The sequence below is a fragment of the Oncorhynchus mykiss genome, chromosome 26 (assembly GCF_013265735.2).
Source record: "Oncorhynchus mykiss isolate Arlee chromosome 26, USDA_OmykA_1.1, whole genome shotgun sequence".
NCBI classification, from domain to species: domain Eukaryota; kingdom Metazoa; phylum Chordata; class Actinopteri; order Salmoniformes; family Salmonidae; genus Oncorhynchus; species Oncorhynchus mykiss.
Genome location: NC_048590.1, coordinates 22,873,062 through 22,893,637, shown reverse-complemented (window position 1 = coordinate 22,893,637; position 20,576 = coordinate 22,873,062). Strand labels below are relative to the sequence as shown.

The 20,576-nt window shown below is 43.0% G+C and overlaps 1 protein-coding gene across 6 annotated transcripts in view; it reads right to left on the bottom strand.

The window, feature by feature from the left end:
• LOC110506421 (ankyrin repeat domain-containing protein 11) overlaps positions 1–20,576 on the bottom strand; it is a 148,763-nt gene that overhangs the window by 118,796 nt on the left and 9,391 nt on the right. For 2 of the 6 annotated variants that reach the window (XM_021586017.2, XM_021586016.2), the window contains exon 2: positions 1,636–1,707. The exons of the other annotated variants lie outside the window; for them this stretch is intronic. The gene's annotated coding sequence lies outside the window, so the exon portion shown is untranslated. The remainder of the gene's footprint in view (positions 1–1,635; positions 1,708–20,576) is intronic. 6 annotated transcript variants of the gene reach the window in all.

Sequence of the window (20,576 nt, the reverse complement as noted above, 5' to 3'; positions counted from 1 at the left end):
CGTTTAGAACAGTGATTTCAGCTCGGCTGGCATTAGGTGTTCCGTTTAGAACAGTGTTTTCAGCTCGGCTGGCATTAGGTGTTCCGTTTAGAACAGTGTTTTCAGCTCGGCTGGCATTAGGTGTTCCGTTTAGAACAGTGTTTTCAGCTCGGCTGGCATTAGGTGCTCTGTTTAGAACAGTGTTTTCAGCTCGGCTGGCATTAGCTGCTCTGTTTAGAACAGTGTTTCCCCAAGAATGGCATTTTCGCAAATGTTTGAAAATGCTGTTTTATTAGCGGCTTCATTACAGGAGTTGCATGTTCAATAATATAGCCTTTTGACTAAGATGATAGGCTTCTACTGTTGCATGTTTTCATTAAACTCTTAACGAAAATGTCAGTTCCTTGTATGCAAGCATAACAATGCCTGTAGGTCACGTCATTTTACTGTTTGGGAAAAATGTAACTGTTTGTTGACCGCTTAATGAGGGTTGGTTAGTCGGCAGCAACATTCACCGAACTGTGCATCACTCGCCAATAGAGATAGCAATAGTCATAGGTTAAGAAAATATATGTTACATCTGCAAACCATTTTATGTCTGTCAATCTAAGCAGCTAGAAATGGGACAGCAAGAATCTCAAGTTAACATACCAACTGAAGTGGATGACACTAGAGCCCAGGCCAGGCCAAGGGCTGGAGGTGCCAGGACAAAACAGGAAGTGAGGCCAGATTAAGGGGCCAGGCCTCACTGGGATGGACGGGGGGGGGGGGGGGGGGGGGGGGGTGACGTGTCTGTTAAAATCAGAACTCTGTTGGTTCTCACAGCAGGAATCCAGGGATTGGACTAATCCAGAATGGAGAGCAGAGCACTCCCTCTTAAATGGGGCTTGAATACAGGCTTGTAATCTTACTAAGAAAATCCCCCGACCGCACAGTGACAAAGTACACTCCCTTTAAGCCGGGCCATGCTAAAACACACAAGACATCACTCATGGGTAACACAGATCAGTCTCTGGCAGGGTAAGCTCTTGGTTGGGTAGACTATGGACATCTGAGGATATCATGCCAGGGTTCAATTCAACTTGAATGTGAACTGTCGTATTTACAATCCTTACGTAGCTTTAAATTCTGATTGAAATAAATAAAATAAAAACCTAAAAGTGATAACGCCAAACTCACTGATCTCCCTTTGTGCACCTACGATCAAATGAGCCAGACGTTTCCTTTCAGTCACTGATAAGAGCCCCTACTACTAGCAAACACACTGCACATTAAAAACGCCATTAATCTGTCTGTGGAGGATCTCTCTCCCTCTAGGGTTGGCCGGAGGTTTTCCACCACTCGTAGGGTGCACACTACGTTGACCTTAAAAGGGAAACTTTGAGCCTGAGAAGCCAAGCTCTAGCGCTTTGCCGCAGCTCTTAGGGAGCTGGTTATATTCCTCTTGAAAGAGGATGCTTCCACAATTATTCATACATTGGGAGGGATTACCAAAGACAGGACTTCAGTTTCACCACAGGCCATAGGCCAGGCTCTGCTGACCTCATGTCAACAAAGGTGAGACTGTTAAAGCTACCAGTCATTGAAAGGCACCCAAGCCCACACTTCTCAAACATCTCAAGCAGGATGACTCGGCCAAAAACACATGGCTCCTACCTTGTGGTAATGTGGTGGCCCCCTCATGCCCTCAGGGCATGCACAAGACTCAACGAGAAGAGACAGCTATGTCTGTAGGCAGGGGGAGAGAAGACCAGATATTTTAAGAACGCCATAACAAGTTCATCCTGTGTCAGTATGTCAGTATTTGAGGCTTCCTGTAAGTGTGTTTGCCCTGGCCATAGCGAGGCAGAAGCACACAAATGCTCTTGTGCAAATATCCATAGTCCCGCCTGCCAGGGGCAGCTGGGCAGGATGTGACATAAATTTGGAGCCTCGGACACGGCAGAGACAGCCAACTGGTTTTTAAAAATAAAAAAATGTACACCAATGAGGTAATTTACTACCTGCTGACATTGAGCTGGAATAGAAGTCACCCGTTCACACACATAGGCAGGACAGGGAGCTGCCAGTCAGTCCAATGTGTCCAGGAATTGTACATTTATGACTGGGGAAGTAGTAAAGTCTAACAGGACCAAACTGGACCTTAAATCCCTGCCACATGGGGGGACAGACTGCTGGGAGCACCAACACGCCACCAAAGGTTTGGCCATTCACAGTCAAACCCAGAAATCTTAGTTACTTAGACTTAAATGAAGGTTTGCTAGGCATGTGGGGAGCCTGGGCTATTTCTGATCCATTTGAAGAGCCTCTTTGCAGGAGGTAGTGAGGCTTGAGTGAGGCCTGTCTGCAGAGAGAGGAAGGGAAACACTGAAGTTTGTGTCTGCTCCTCATTTTCTTTCCCTTTTGGTTCTGTGCAGCAGCTCTGGGCCCCTCCAGGGTCTCCCACCAAAGAGTGTGTGTGTTTGTCCTACAGTGGCCCCCCAGGAGCAATGTCTCCAGTTACTACTCCAATGTCTGTGTGTTAGACATGTTTAGCAGGGTTTCTCTGGTGAATGAGACCGGTTCCCCAAAACCAGCCATGTTTACACAACTTGTGTTGAGCCACACTGGGGGGCCACACTGCTCATTTGTAACGGCTGCATCTATCCTGGCTAATTAGGTTTGACTCAGCACGATGGGAGATTGAGAAGGCAGGCGACACGAGTAAAAACTGCTGATTGAGGGACAAAACCTGGCACAAAAGCTTCACAAAAATCCAGAGATACTAATCAGCACGGCTTTTAGGTGAGCCGTACCAGAAAGACCAGGCTTAAAGAGCACAGTCAGCACACAGACCGACATGGGCCAACTAGCCTGTAGCTTCACATCCAAACACACTGCAGGACACAGGCCTACAAGTACTAGCTAGCTCTCCTTCTGGCTAACATCCCTGTTGTGCTCATATAGGGGTTATGTTTTATGATATGGCCAAGTTGATGAGAAGAAATACGAGTAAAACAGGATATAGGAGTTGACCTAAACATGCAAAAGGTCAGAGGTGAGAGTTCAAGCCTCCCCATCCTGACAGTAAGCAGGGGCAGCTCAGGACAAAGGAAGTGTTCTTTTCACATGTTTGGCTATTTGAAGTGAATATACTAACACCGTCTTTTAAAACAAATCCCTACTAGACGTGTGGTATTTCAACATCACCGGGGGAAAACCAAACACTGGACTTTGTTCATGAGGAGTGGTGTGCACACATGTGCATGAGAAGGCAAGTCATACTTCTGACAAGTTTGAGAACCTGGCCCGTTTTGATTTCAACTACAGTCTCTGTAGACTCGAGTCCAGCTTTGAAGCCCAACGCCCAGGGTTTGAGATCCAAGAATCTCCTTGGAGTTGGGAGAGCAGTCACGGCCAATCCTAGGGCCTAGCCTCAACAACAGACAATGGCTGCCAGAGCTGCTCTGCTACAGACATACCACACTGTCCAGATAACTGCCTGAAGGAACACACACAACAACAACTGCTAACACTCAGACCCACGATCTCACACACAAAACAATTCCACATGCCATAGAGCCGTAGCTATTTAATGAGTATATTTCCGGAGATTAGTCCACAACATGTTGCAATGGTGATAGGGCTAAAAACACTGACTGTGTCTGCAGGAGAGGGAGGGGGGGGGGGGGGGGGGAATACTGGACGGAATAGTGTATACACATGCTATTCTGAAGCCCAAAGCAAAGACTGGAAAATGTGGAAGAGAAAGCCGAGCTACTGAGAGACACAGAGCGAAGGGAGGAGAGTGAGAGGTCAGCCCCATTTGAGCTTTAGTAATATGGCTGGGGGGAGGGTAAAGTGAGTGGAGCTCTAAAAACAACTGGCTGGACTGTGTTGCTTTAGCCCGGGCTGCCACTGCGTGTCTGCAGCATGGCCCGTGGCTTGTGTGAACATGCAGGCCTATGTGGGGCACCAGTGCATTGTGGGATTACGGAGGAGACGGGTGGTCTAATGGTCGCCCGGGGGCATGCACAGCCATCCTTTATCGTGCCTCTTTTCTGCTCCCCCCCCTCTATTCTGCTCCCCAGAGCATCGGATTACAGGAAGCACCACCATTTTCACAATCTGGTCAGCTCCATTTATCTGGGAAATCTGGACAATGAGGCAGACTCCTCCTCCCCCCCCCCCCCCTTCTCTCAATGTGTCCCTGGGATACAGAGCACCTCTCCAGTCCTCTCTGGCTGCCCTATCAGAGAACACATCTGACGGAGCTGACAGCAGCCTGGGACTGGGACACTAGCTCCGACCTTTATGTCTGAATACTGAACATGCATCACAGAGCAGACACGGACACAGGGGGACAGGGAGAGTCTGCACTGTTCACCTACAGAGCAGCATGCACACAGACAGCATTTCCCTCAGCTCCATTTTTTTGTGGGCAGGACACCAAGCTACTCGGGGTAGCATTGTTATTCAGCACTTGTTTGTAGAGCGCATTTTTTTCAAATCTGTCCCAAAATACAAATATTACTAAATAGAATACAGGAATAATAGACCTACTGTTGTGAATTATTCTTGAAAGCAATATGTTAACCAAGTTACCCAAATAGCTGGAGTGTTGGGGTACCAGGGAAGAATATTACATATTTCCAGTAGTCTCTAAACAGCAGGAGAGCTGTAAACTCAAACATAAGCTGAAAACAATGAGACTAAATGGCAATTCAGGTTTCAGTTATTTAGATCAGTTGTGTTTATTCCGTCAACGATTCACTAGACTAAAAACACAACTAGCTCTAGTTTCTCAAACGTCAAATTTAGAAGTTGATGCAAACGTCAAATTTCAAAGTATAAGGTTAGGGTTAGGCATTAACTCCGAATGGTTAAGGGTTAAGGTTTGGAATAGACTTTAAACAAAAATCTCAATAAGTTTCTATTGCTGGATTCGAATTTGCTAACTTTGGATTCAGAGGCAGATGCTTAAATCCATCCGCCATACCAGTCCACAACGATCTAGCTAAACCTATTTGAAGGTAACAGCGCTCACGGTGGCCGGTTTACTTGTAATCTCCCGACGTCCTCAGACATGGATGGACAAATACTGACTCGTATCACGTGACCTGGCTTCAAAAACAAGTAGGAGTTCAAAGCAATTCAAAACATGATAAATAAGAAGTAAAGCAGGAGTGTGTGTGTGTGTGAGGAGTCAATTGTGTGTTGGCAGACTGCTATTCTAGAGGCCTTAATTTTAAAATATATATTTTGCACACTGCCGTTTTTTGGCTTCTATTTATTTTTTTATGCAGTGGGACCGTGGCATGGAACCAGTTGACTTTAGGCTCGCACAGAATGCGAATCTAGCATTTGGGCCCACATCTGACGGACAACTTTTTTCTCCACAGGATTATTCAGAAAGTATTTCACACTTCGCCTTTTTCCACATTTTGTTGTGTTATAGCCGGAATTTAAAATGTATATCGTTTGTCACTGGCCTACACACAATAACCCATAACGTCAAAGTGGAATTGTTTGCAAAAATTTACAAATTCATTTAAAATGAAAAGCTGAAATGTCTTAATATGTATTCAACCCCTTTGTTGTGGCAAGTCTAAAGTTCAGAAGTAAAACATATCTTAACATATCACATAAGTTGCGTGAAATAGTGTTTAACATGATTCTTGAATGACTACCTCATCTCTGTACCCCACACATACAGATAATTGTAAGGTCCCTCAGGTCGAGAAGTGAATGTGAAACACAAATTCAACCAAATCAAAAATCCAAATTTAATTTGACACATAAATATGTTTAGCAGATGTTGTTGCGGGTGTAGCGAAATGCTTGTGTTACTAGCTCCTACAGTGTAGTAATATCTAACAAGCAATATTTATCAACACACAATCTAAAGTAAAGGAATTAAGAATATATAAATATTTGGGTGAGCAATGTCAGAGGGGCTTAGACTAAAATACAGTAGAATAGGACAGAATACAGTATTAAAATAGGATGTAATTAAAAATATGTAAACATTAAAGTGACTAGTGTTCCCATTATTAAAATAGCTAGTGATTTAAAGTCTATGTATATAGGGCAGCAGGCTCTAATGTGCTAGTGATGGCTATTTAACAGTCTGATGGCCTTGAGATTGAAAAACAGCTTCAGTCTCTCGGTCCCAGCTTTGAAGCATAAAGACCAGGGAAAGTTATTCAATGCATTGCAAAGAAGGGACCTATTGGTAGATGGATAAAAATAATAAAAGCAGACATTGAACATCCCTTTGAGCATGGTGAAGTTATTAATTACACTTTGAATGGTGTATCAATACACTCAGTCACTACAAAGATACAGGCGTCCTTCCTAAATCAGTTGCCATAAAGGAAGGAAACCGCTCAGGGATTTCACCATGAGGCCAATGGTGACTCGAAAACAGTTAGATTTTAATGGCTGTGATAGGAGAAAACTGAGGATGGACCATGAACATTGTAGTTACTCCACAATATTAACCTAAATGACAGAGTTTGCAATAAGACACTAATGTAGAACTGCAAAAAATGTGGCAAAGAAATTAACGTTATGCCCTGAATACAAAGCATTGTTTGGGGCAAATCCAGCACACCACTTAGTACCACTCTTCATATTTTCAAGCAGGGTGGCGACTGCATCATGTCATGAGTATGCTGGTCATCGGCACGGGAGTTTAAGATATAAAATAATAAATTATGGAATAGAGCTATGCAGACAAAATCGGAGAAAACCTAGTTGTCTGGTTTCCAACAGACACGGGGACACAAAAATGACCCTTTCAGCAGGACAATAACCTAAAACACAAGGCCAAATATACACTGGAGTTGCTTACCAAGACAACATTGAATGTTCCTGTGTGGCCTAACTACAGTTTTGACTAATATCTGTTGCAAGAATTGAAAATGGCTGTCTAGCAATGAACAACAACCAACATGAATGTTGATTATAATAATGTGGAAATATTCTACAGTCCAGGTGTGCAAAGCTCTTAGAGACTTAGAAAAACTCACAGCTGTAAGTCACTGCTATGGGTGATAATAGGTATTGACTAAAGGTGTGAATACTTAGGTAAATGTAATATTTCTGTATTTAATTTAAAATAAATTGAGCAAAAAAATAAATAATCTAAAAGCATGTTTTCACTTTGTCATTATTTGAACAAACAAAAATATTGAACTAGTCAGTTACCCTCTCTAGCGTAGGGGGCAGCATTCAGAATGTTGGATGAAAAGCATGCCCAAATTAAACAGCCTGCTACTCGGGCCCAGAAGATATGATATGCATATAACTGGTAGATTTGGATAGAAAACACTAACGTTTCCAAAACTGTTAAAATAGTGTCTGTGAATATAACAGAACTGATTTAGCAGGCGAAAACCTGAGAAAAATCCATTGAGGAAGTAGTTTTTAATTGGTTTTGTAGTTTTCTATTCAATGCCATTACAGTATCCATTGACTTAGGACTCTATTTGCAGTTCCTATGCCTTCCACTAGATGTCAGATGTTAGATGCTAGATGTTCTTATTAATGAGGGAGTAAGACTAGTCTGAACGAATGGACCCTAACGTGACGCAGAGTTTTTTCAGGCATATGTGCATTTCTTGTTTACCTTTTATATTGACGACGTTATTGTCCGGTTGAAATATTATAGATCATTTAGGCTAAAAAAACAACCTGAGGATTGAATATAAACATCGTTTGACATGTTTCTATGAACTTTACGGATACAATTTTGATTTTTTTGTCTGATTGTTTTGACTGAGTTTGAGCCTGTGGATTACTGAAGAAAACGCGCTAACAAAACAGAGGTTTTTGGATATAAAGAGACTTCATCAAACAAAAGGAACATTTATTGAGTAAATTAATGTCTTCTGATTGCCACCATATGAAGATCATCAAAGGTAAGGGATTCATTTTATCTCTATTTCTGAGTTTTGTAACGCTTCTGCTTGGCTGGTTACTGTTCGTAATAATTTGTCAACTGGGCTATGTTCTGGGCTAGGTATGCTTTCGCCAAAAAGCATTTTATAAATATGACACTGGTTGGTTTAACAAGAAGTTCATCTTTAAACATATGTAAAATATGATTGTTTTTCTGAATTTTTATAATGAGCATTTCTGTAATTGAATTTGGCGCTCTGCAACCTCACTGGATGTTGGCCAGATGGGACGCTAGCGTCCCACATACCCTAGAGAGGATAAGAACAAATTCTTATTTACAATGACGGCCTGCCCCGGACAAACCCAGACAACGCTGGGCCAATTGTACGCCACCTTATGGGACTCCCAAACATGGCAGGATGTGATTCAGCCTGGATTCGAACCAGGGTCTGTAGTGACGGCTCTTGCACTGAGATGCAGTACCTTAGACCGCTGCGCCACACAGAAGCCCATTATGGGATAGTGTGTCATTTTTTTTTATCCATTCTGAATTCAGGCTGTAAATTTTTTTTGAATAAGTCAAGGGGTATGAATAGTTTCTTCAGGTGCTGTACATGCAAAAATTGGTGCCCACTTGGCTCGCAAATTACACTTAGAGGTGCTAAGTACTCTCGGCCAGCATGCTATTGGTGCATCTGAGCCCTTACAGAACGCAGGGTGATACGCAGGGTGCAAACCTTCTTAGAAACTCAAAATACACACAAAATGTCTAAAGTGCCTAATGTAGTAACAAAGCATCTTCACCAAAATAACTGGTAAAACATGTAGCCTAAACTAATATTGCTAAATACTGTAAAAATTCACGTGAACGCATTTGCAAACGCATAGCCTCCATCTACCGTCTTTGACGAGACACAGGCACTTACTATTGAGACAGGGTTCACGTTATAGTTCAGAAATCAGCATTTTCAAAAAGCAGACAGTCAAAAAAAGTGTTTTAAACCATTTCCACTTGCGTTTTATATTGAAAGTCAGTGTTTTTTTTGCTGACCAGGGGCGTGCAACTATAGTTTTCTACAGAAAATACATTAGTGCAGCACATTCAGAAAACAGCTTCATTTTCATCAGATACCAACAGAAGTGCAACGGTATTTGGCCAGCAGCCACACAAGTTAAATGAGCATACAATGAAAAATCAAGGTATTTTCTGCAAAAACTACACATGGTCATCATATTTGTAAATGTTTATCATAGAAAAAAATGCAGCCAGCTATATTTGTTAATGTTTCATTTGAAGTTAATCTTGCATTTTACCAGAGAAAAGTAGGTTTCACTGATAAAAGTACAGGAGAAAAAGTAGCTACACATCAGTCAGAGTGCTGTCTGCTGATAGAATGCCCCTTCGTGAATTCTCAGAGTGGAGAAGTGCAACTGAAGCACAAAACTTGTCTGATACCGAGCAGATATTACAATAAGAAGCATTTTAGATCTGCGTTTACAAAACATGTTATTTTCCACCTTATCCAATATCTCACCCTGTCCGCCTCTCAAAGTCCCCACAATAACTTAAGGCTCTGAACAACAGCAGCAGCTCAATATGACAGACACCAGAGTCCAGTGCCAGCCTGATATATTTCAAGCAGCCGCAGCACGCTTATTTTAATATCTTACTGAGGCAAATTAGATTCAGCCATCCTATCAGGCCTCTACATTAGAGAGGAACCTGACACTGCCACCCGAGGGGGGGGGGGGGGGGGGGGGGGGGGATGTGTGCTGCGTGTGAGAGAGACCTGCACACTGCCCTTCTTCAAAAACATCTACATTATTGATCAGGCTGGCTTCTGCAGGGACCACGCTAAACCTCCTCAGCTCCAGCGCAGGCAGGCGAGGCTGCAGAGAAGCAGTCAGCCAGGCAAGCAGTCAGGGGGACTGAGAACAGAGCCAGGCAGGCAGCACCACAGGCCCTTTCACACTGCGAGAACAACACCACAGGCACAAACCCATCTTGCTGTTTGCACATCCATGTACATGTTTTGTATTCTAAAGATTGCAGTGAAATGGGAAATGACCTCAAATTTACTGATTACTCTTGAACAATAACATATGGCCTATCAGCCTTTGATAGGTTCTTAGCAGAATAGAAAATGTTCAACAAGGTACTTAGGCTACACAATGAAATAGGGCTAGGTTTTAGTCCTGAACCAGATAACAGAGCTTGACTACTGCAACAACATAAAAAAAGCTATTAGCATATGGAAAAGATAAGCTTGAGCCTTCAACTAGGCCCCCATAACAGGCATTCCCGCCAAATAACCATTGCACTTCGACCACAGTTTAAGCATATGGACCTCATTGATGTCTAAACTGGAATCCAATTCAACACGATTTTGAGCCTCCCCAAAACAAGCGATTCCATTAAAATGCAAATATCCATCTGAAGGGATGTGCATTTTTACCCCAGGTCCACATAGAGAAGGCCTCTAACATGGCCAGGGTAGGTTAAGGATAGAGGGTCCATCTGTTTAGTACTATAGAAAGAATTGTAGTCTTACGACTCATGGTAAGGAAGACGGCTAGGTGGGACAACCACATCCCCTCTGCACTGTAACTAAGTCGCACTGGATTTATTTATTATTTGCCTTTATTTAACGAGGCAAGTCAGTTAAGAACAAATTCTTATTTATAATGACGGCCTACCGGGGAACAGTGGGTTAAACTGCCTTGTTCAGGGGCAGAACGGCAGATTTTTTACTTTGTCAACTCTGAGATTCGATCCAGCAACCTTTCAGTTACTGGCCCAACGCTCTAACCACTAGGCTCCCTGCCAGCCCAAGAGCGTCTGCTAAATGATTAGAATATAAACGTAAACAGGATGAGGAACAATTATGAAAGGAAGATAGGCAGAGTGATGCAACCAGAGAGTGAGGGGAAGATAATGGTAGAACATTTTAAAAAAGGATGAAATTAAGCAATTTCATCAAATGAAGGAAGAAAGCGAGGGAGGAGAGAGGATTGAATTGAGAAACAGCACCACTCCTGACACAGTTACCAGTGCTTGTTTGTTCAGCACAGCCACCATCCACACTGGCCTCACACACTCCATGGCAAAACACCCAACATTCTGCTGTTGTCAAGGTAACCGTTTCTCCGTAAGGCGAAACCCACATTCCAAGGAATTCAAACACTCACTGGCCCGAATCTAAAACGTGTGCTTAAACGTATGTGCTTTCTCCTGGAGAGTTTCTGCTTCCTCTTTAAAGAAATAAGAAAACCCAGAATTCAAGAGGAAACGTGAGTATGATAAATGGAGTGAGTTTTGTGGACGAGGAGGTCGATAGGAAATCAAACCTCACCCCGGGGGGGCAGACACATCCCTGGTCTCCTGTTGATACTGTGTTCTGAAATAACAGACAATAACACTGCCATTTCAAAATGGCCCCTATTTAAACCATAAAGACTTTCTAAATGTCAGGCAGGCAACAGACATGCACACACATCTTCACTACCATGGCTGAGTGCTTGTTTGTGACTGACTAGCTCACAGACACAATGGGAGGGGTTGATGCACGCACCCCCCCCCCCCCCCCCCGGCTGTCTACCACATACACATGCCCTAGTGCAACAGCAGAGGTGGATTGAGGGTCAGTCAGAGAACACACATGATCCCTCCCCATCTTCAGCTCACTAACCATCACATTTTTGAAAAAACAAAAAGGCGAGGCTTCAGAAATTTCACACAAAAAAATCTAAACCAACCATAGTCTTTCCTAATCTAAAACACAGCAGTGCATTTCACAGTACCAAATCCAACCCCATCTCATTCTACAGCCCATCATCGCCATCACCATGGTGATGTGTACATTGATATTACATCTACCCTTCTCTGCAGAAGCAAATCAGAGGCTGAATGCCAGGTTGTTAGAATGCCTGTGCAGATTTAGCCATGACATTTAAGACAAATTATTTTTCAGATTTTACTGTATTATTCATTGGAGCGTAGCAGTGGAAAGGAAGTTAAACTACAAAGCGTACATCTCCCATAAAATAATATTCCATGTCTTGACAGGATGTGTGGGTAGCTCTTTACATTAACAATTAAGGGGTTTTAATCCATTTGAACCCCAGGGAAGACAGTGAGAGGTCTATCAGAACAATTAACACTACTATTATTACCGATATTACATCATTTGACATTGATATGCCCAGAGGAAACCAATAGGTAGAATACACCTGGCGAGAGAGGCTACATGTGTGAGAAAGCATTTTACAATGTGCATTGTCCTCCACCCATCTCCAGCCCTCAGGTTGGAGCTGTGATGGCTGCACTGAAATAGTGAAGTAAACATCTGACTGAGTCACAGCAGAAATGGAGGTGGGAAGGGAACAGCGGTGTGTTTCTGTGGAGCAGCTCACTGCATAAGCAGCCTCACGCACTTAAGATTCTGAGACGAACAGGGCTGCAGGAGCCTTGGCTGGTGCACTGACACAGTCTTCCAATGCAGAGAGAGAGATAGAGAAAGAGTGGCGAGTAAAAATGGAATAGAACACGGAGGAGATTTACGAGAGGACGAGCCCTGAAGGATAAAGACGTTAGCATGCTTCAAGTCGGCTGGAGCATAGCCGAACTGTGCTTGCATTCTCCCTTAAAAATACCTTCAATTGAAAAACAAGAATAAAGCGTCAATAGTCCCGTTTGTCCAGATTGAGACGCCGAAGCCAGTATAATTGTGACTATTTTGAGGAATTAATCTAACATAACTCGGTCATTAATTGAAGTTTTTGCCAAAGAGATCTTAGTAGTGCAATTTTTCATCTGACTAGGATGTTTGGTGCAGTATTTCTCAACATTTGCATGAGGACGAGTTGTCTCTCGTTGAATGACAACACGCACTTCGTTAAAGACTCCCTACAGACTTCGGTTTCCCTCGAGAGAAGAATGTGTGCACAAACATCAGAAAACCTTATCGAAGTCCAAAACAAACAAATGTCATCGAATGTCAAATAAGAATGTCATCGTAATATACAGTTGAAGTCGGAAGTTTACATAAACTAGTTTTAATGACTCCAACCTAAGTGTTTCAACCACTCCACAAATTTCTTGTTAACCTGTTAGAGCTCTAGGGGCGCTATTTCATTTTTGGATAAAAAACGTTCCCGTTTTAAGCGCGATATTTTGTCACGAAAAGATGCTCGACTATGCATACAACACTCTGAAGTTTCAGAATCTGCAAAGATTTTGTCTGTAAGTGCCCCAGAACTCATTCTACAGGCGAAACCAAGATGATGCATCACCCAGGAATTAGCAGAATTTCTGAAGCTCTGTTTTCCATTCTCTCCTTATATGGCTGTGATTGCGCAACGAATGAGCCTACACTTTCTGTCGTTCGCCCAAGGTCTTAGCAGCATTGTGACGTATTTGTAGGCATATCATTGGAAGATTGACCATAAGAGACTACATTTTCCAAGTGTCCGCCTGGTGTCCTGCGTCGAATTCGGTGCGCAATTGCCAGCTGCTTCTACTTTACCATTTGATTCAGGGGAGAAAGCATGTGTCCAAGAACGATGTATCAATGAAGAGATATGTGAAAAACACCTTGATGATTGATTCTAAACAACGTTTGCCATGTTTTCAGTCGATATTATGGAGTTAATTTGGAAAAAAGTTCGCGTTTTGAGGACTGAATTTTCGGATTTTTTTTGGTAGCCAAATGTGATGTATAAAACGGAGCTATTTCTAATACACAAGGAATCTTTTTGGAAAAACTGAGCATCTGCTATCTAACTGAGAGTATCCTCATTGAAAACATCAGAAGTTCTTCAAAGGTAAATGATTTTATTTGAAGGCATTTATGTTTTTGTTAATGTTGCGTGCTGGATGCTAACGCTAATGCTAACGCTAAATGCTAACGCGAAATGCTAACGCTAGCTAGCTACTTTTACACAAATGATTGTTTTCCTATGGTTGAGAAGCATATTTTGAAAATCTGAGATGACAGTGTTGTTTACAAAAGGCTAAGCTTGAGAGATGGCATATTTATTTCATTTCATTTGCGATTTTCATAAATAGTTAACGTTGTGTTATGCTAATGAGCTTGCTGATAGATTTACACAATCCTGGATACAGGGGTTTTTTCATAGCTAAACGTGACGCAGAAAACTGAGCGATTTGTCCTAAACAAATAATCTTTCAGGAAAAACTGAACATTTGCTATCTGAGAGTCTCCTCATTGAAAACATCTGAAGTTCTTCAAAGGTAAATGATTTTATTTGAATGCTTTTCTGTTTTTTTGTGTAAATGTTGCCAGCTGAATGCTAATGCTAAATGCTACGTTAGCCATCAATACTGTTACACAAATGCTTGTTTTGCAATGGTTGAGAAGCATATTTTGAAAATCTGAGATGACAGTGTTGTTAACAAAAGGCTAAGCTTGAGAGCTAGCATATTTATTTCATTTCATTTGCGATTTTCATGAATAGTTAACGTTGCGTTATGGTAATGAGCTTGAGTCTGTATTCACGATACCGGATCCGGGATGGGGAGATCAGAAAGGTTAACAAACTATAGTTTTGGCAAGTCTGGTTCATCCTTGGGAGCAATTTCCAAATGCCTGAAGGTACCAAGTTCATCTGTACAAACAATAGTATGCAAGTATAAACACTATGGGATCAGGCAGCCATCATACCGCTCAGAAAGGAGATGCGCTCTGTCTCCTAGAGATGAACATACCTTGGTGCGAAAAGTGGACTACGGTTTGCAACTACACATGGGAACAAAGATCGTACTTTTTGGAGAAATGTCCTCTGGTCTGATGAAACAAAAATAGAACTGTTTGGCCATAATGACCACCGTTATGTTCGGAGGAAAAAGGGGGAGGCTTGCAAGCCGAAGAACACCATCCCAACCGTGAAGCATGGGGATGGCAGCATCATGTTGTGGGGGTGTTTTGCCGCAGGAGGGACTGGTGCAATTCACAAAATAGATGCATCATGAGGGTGGAACAATTTGTGGATATATTGAAGCAACATCTGAAGACATCAGTCAGGAAGTTCAAGCTTGGTCGCAAATGGGTCTTCCAAATGGACAATGACCCCAAGCATACTTCCAAAGTTGTGGCAAAATGGCTTAAGGACAACAAAGTCAAGGTATCGGAGTGGCCATCAAAGCCCTGACCTCAATCCTATAGAAAATGTGTGGGCAGAACTGAAAAAGCGTGTGCGAGCAAGGAGGCCTACAAACCTGACTCAGTTACACCAGCTCTGTCAGGAGGAATGGGCCAAAAAGCCTACCCGAAGCTTTTGACCCAAGTTAAATAATTTAAAGGCAATGCTACCAAATACTAATTGAGTGTATATAAACTTCTGACCCACTGGGAATGTGATGAAAGAAAGAAATCATTCTCTCAACTATTATTCTGACATTTCACATTCTTAAAATAAAGTGGTGATCCTAACTGACCTGAAACAGGAAATTTTTACTAAGATTAAAATGTCATGAATTGTGAAAAACTGGGTTTAAAATGTATTTGGCTAAGGTGTACGTAAACTTCCGACTTCAACTGTATGCAAACTTCTGAACTGCTGAACGGCTGGGAAGCATGCGGGCGCCTTAAGAGTGACATTAAGATGAGAAAGGAAAGTGACGTGAGGGAAACTGTGACAAGCTTCTCAGAAACCCTTAAGATGGCCTCAGTATGATAGGTTATAATAGCAGCAATCAAAGACTACCCTCACCCATGTATACAGGAACTGAGGTGGCCAATTACCCTAAACAGACACCAAAGTATAAAAAAAAAAAGATTATTCCTCCAATTCGAAGATTTCATTTTCTCAATGATGTAAGATCTGCTGCTAGAGAGCCGACCTGACCGCTTCAAGGACCATTTTGTTTGCCATTTCCTGTTCCCATGGCAGCAAAGGCAGAGGGGTTTCGATGATGGCCGAGTGAATCTGAAGATGGGAGGTGCAGGCAGCAGCACATGGCACATCATCCCCATACAGCCACCCTAAATAAATCCTGCATGACGACTGCCCATAGTCATCCACCCACTCACCAGCTCTCTCTCAGCCAGGCAGCCAGACACAACCAATTCATCTAATCTGCTGCTACACCAGCCTACTTACAGGACATGGACATAAGTCATTGGTTTCTGCACCACAGGTATTATGGTTGTTTAAGCACAGTCAACACTTCTCCCTCATCAAGGCAGTATGGGTCGTGTGCTAATGTGCTCTGAAGGGGATTTCCATTCCCATAGCTTTGAGAGGCACGCCGTCTCTGGCCGGGGTCTCACTGTAATGGGAGCTGACCACCATGGCTATTGGCTAGCTGTGGGTGTCAGGTGTTTGTGTGGGGGGCGGAGGAGGTCATTTCAGAGGATCTCAGTCCTCTGTTGGGCCTCTGTGTCACTTCCAATCCTCTCCCATCAGCCAGGAGCCAAACTACCAGCCACCAACCCCCCCCACCCTCCCCTCTAACAGACACGGTCCCTGTGATTTCTCCTCATCGGAAATCTGTCTGCCCAGGAGAAGTGGATATGCATGAATAAAGGCTGGGCAGAAATCACTGCCAAAACCAGAGGGGATGGGGAACATTTGTGTGGCAGTATGCATGTGCATGCTTGTGTGTGTGTGCAAGTCTGTGTGTGTGGTCACTACTGAAGGGTCTATTCAGTTCTGCTTCCCAAGTACCACCTGGAAGATGAAGCATTGAAAACATCAGATTGCAGCTACAGCCAACCACACTGCTGGGCTGTGTTCCTGTATGCAACCAGCCTTAACAGGCTTCTAACAGGCAGAGGCCACGCTTAAGGCCGTGGTGGTCAGTCTCACTTCCCCACTTGAGCACTGGTGGTGCTGGGCATGGGGCCTGGTTGTGGGACAGATGCATCAACTTCCTGTTCTCACAGGCAGGGCTGTCAGGCAGCACTGTCCAAACACCTCAGCTAGGCTTGATAGGCTGTCAGTAGAGAACGCAATAACCCTTCTTAACAACCCTCTCCAATATCATCCTGTGCTCATACCGCCTCACTCTCTTAAGTGCACACACACATTCAGATTAATACACGTTCACGCTTGAATCATATGTCAACATACTGTTCCTTTTTTATTAGAGGGAAATCAATTGTGGCATCCCGAAAAGACAGGAGAACAACATGTCAACTGCCGAAAAGAAAAAAAACACTTTAGCCAAAATAAAAATATTCTGTTGCAGTGGTCTTTTTAAGTGGTAAAAATCAGTATTACACAGCAGTGTCAAATGAAAAGTGAAGAGCTCACAGCAGGTAGCAGGTTGAGGCCTGAAGAGTAATAGGCCATTTCGTCACAATCTAAGTCCATATGTCATCAGCAGCACCATGGCCCCTTCTTCTAAACCTTCCACTGCCAGGAAACACACACACACATGGCTGCAGCATCCCAACGAGCACAGATGAATCTGAGGTTGCTAAAGAAATGCTTCAAAGCGCACCCTACAGAGGCTTTGATCACCCAGATGAAGAGACTGATGTCTCTCCACCTCACATTCGAGGTGACGCATACCTGGCATTCTCTCACTGAAGGAGAAGTGAACTTTCACAGCCTTTCACTCATTATAGAGCATTTACATGGTGCAGAGGCACTGTAGGAAACCTATGACATGGCAAACCAAGCATTGCAGAAACAGTAGGGAGGGAAAATGCTAGTACCGCATAGCCCCTCCCCCAAACACAGACACGCTAGTGTGTGTGTGTGTGTGTGTCACAGTGATTTACTCAATGAAGGAAACGAGGCAAACAGTTAGCTCCAACGCCCTTCACTTCCGGTGAACAGCGCTTCCTGAAGAACTTGAGCTATGCATAGGTAGAGTGCCCTTCCAACTGTGTGAGGGAGTATAGCAGCACCTTAAGCAGAGACACTAACTAGATAGACCATCCTGAGCAGAAAAATGTGTTTGTAGTGATGTGACTCCAAGTATCGATTTGTGAAGTTGAAAAAGCAGGGTGGTTTTTGCGCTAGGTAGCTTTAGTCGGCTGTACCTGCATTAAAAGTGCAGTATTTCACCCTATAGCTTATTCTCAATCTTTAAAAAAAAAAATAGCCAACATGTCTTCACCACTTATTTCCATGACTGATCAAAACTCATTTTCTCATTCTCTCTCATGTCTATGCAGCAGACATACACTACCGGTCAAACGTTTTAGAACACCTACTCATTCAAGGGTTTGTCTTTATTTTAAAATGTTTTACATTATTATTTTACAATGAAGACATCAAAACTATGAAATAAATAAACTGTGAAACAAATCAAATTATATTTTATATTAGAGATTCTTCATATAGTCACCCTTTGCCTTGATAACAGCTTTGCACACTCTTGGCATTCTCTCAAGCAGCTTCATGAGGTAGTCACCTGAAATGCATTTCAATTAACAGGTGCACCTTCTTAAAAGTTCATTTGTGGAATTTCTTTCCTTCTTAATGCGTTTGAGACAATCAGTTGTGTTGTGTCAAGGTAGGGGGATAAACAGAAGATAGCCCTATTTGGTAGTTCATTAGAGTTACCAGCCTCAGAAATTGCAGCCCAAATTAATGCTTCAGAGTTCAAGTAACAGACAACAACATCAACTGTTCAGGGGAGACTGCGTGAAAATCAGGCCTTCGTGGTCGAATTGCTACAAAGAAACCACTACTAAAGTACACCAATAAGAAAATACTTTCTTGGGACAAGAAACATGAAAAATGGACATTAGACCAGTGTGTCCTTTGGTCTGGAGTCCAAATGGACGATTTTTGATTCCAACCGCCGTGTCTTTGTGAGACGCGGTGTTGGCGAACGGACGATCTCCGCATGTGTATTTCCCACCGCAAATCATGGAGGAGGAGGTGTTATTGTGTGGGGGTGCTTTGCTGGTGACCCTGTTTGTAATTTATTTTATTCACACTTAACCAGCATGGCTACCACAGCATTCTGCTGCAATAAGCCACCCCATCTGGTTTTGGCTTTGTGGGACTATCATTTGTTTTCAACAGGACAATGACCCAACACACCTCCAGGCTGTGTAAGGGCTATTTGACCAAGGAGAGTGATGGAGTGCTGCATCAGATGACCTGGCCTCCACAACCCTCCAACCAATTTGAGATGGTTTGGGCTGAATCGGACAACAGAGTGAGGGAAAAGCAGTATTCAAGTGCTCAGCATATGTGGGAACTCCTTCAAGACTGTTAGAAAAGCATTCCAGGTTAAGCTTGTTGAGAGAATGCCAAGAGTGTGCAAATCTGTCATCAAGGCAAAGGGTGGTTATATGAAGAATCTCTAATATAAAATACATGTTGATTTGTTTAACACTTTTTGGGTTACTACATGATTCCATAGTTTTGATGTCTTCACTATTAGTCCACAGTAAAAAGAAAAACCCTTGACTGAGGTGTTCAAATCGCAATAAAAATCCCAGAATCAAAATACATATAGAATCATGAGAATTGCAATATCTTATTGTGAGGTCCCTGGCAATTCTCGGCCCTCGTTGTTTGTATGTGTGGTTCGAGAGGGTGTATGTTTAGCTAGCATGACTGTGCATGACATGGCCACACCTGGCTGTCCTGGGCCTAGCCAGGAATGCAGATAAGCATGACTGACTGACAGTAGAGAGAGGGGGAGCAGCAGGCCTCGACCCTGTGAAGTTTCTCAGTGGGTGGCTGGTCTGCGCTCTTACTGCACTGCACTGTCAAGTGCTCCAAAAAATAACCCTGTTACGCACAATTGAATAATTAATTATGTGAAACATTCATAATAGAATAGCCTTAAATAGACAGCAATAGCCTTAAAAAAGATTTCAATGTGGGCCCTGCAACTGGAATGGTTCTCTAAAAGTGTACCGAAAGTGCCACCTGAAATTTCCGGTTTTCAATTTCACACCATCGGAGTATCCAAGATTTTCAAAATCTCCTGTGGTACGTTCAAAACAAGACATCATTCCAAGAAATTAGCATGGAATTTCAAAGCTAAGGCAGAGTACAGGCATGTTAGGCATTCTAAATGGAAAATAACACCTGTGCCATAATTGTACGTGAAAAATAGCATTGGAAACAATCCCTTGCATACATAATTAGCAAGTAATAAACTGTTCTGTCCTACATACTCCAGCAAGATAAGGCTGGCGTGTTTCTATAAAAAAGCAACACCACCGAGTGAAGTCTGACACATGTAAGACAAATAATGAAAGTAGGCCTACATTTGGCAGTAGGAGCATTAGTGTCCAAACACATGCATGACTAACATTCTTAAGTTTAAATTTGGAACCACCAAGATGCCTCCAAGAGCTGACCGGCTGGCCAAACGGACCAATCGGAGGAGAAGGGTCTTGGTCAGGGAGGTGGCAAAGAACCCAATGGTCACTCTATGGCGATGGGAGAAGCTCGCTGAAGGACAACCATCTCTGCAGCTCTCCACCAATCAGGCCTTTATGGTAGAGTGGCCAAACGGAAGCCACTCCTCAGTAAATAGGCACGACAGCCCGCTAGGAGTTTGCCAAGAGGGACCTAAAGGATTCTCAGACCATGAGAAACAAGGTTCTCTGGTCTGATGAAACCAAGATTGACCTCTTTAACCTAAATGCCAAGCGTCAAATCTGGAGGAAACCAGGCACGCTCATCATCTGGCCAATATCATCCCTGTTCCCACATGCTTCAAGAGGGCCACCATTGTTCCTGTTCCCAAGAAAGCTAAGGTAACTGAG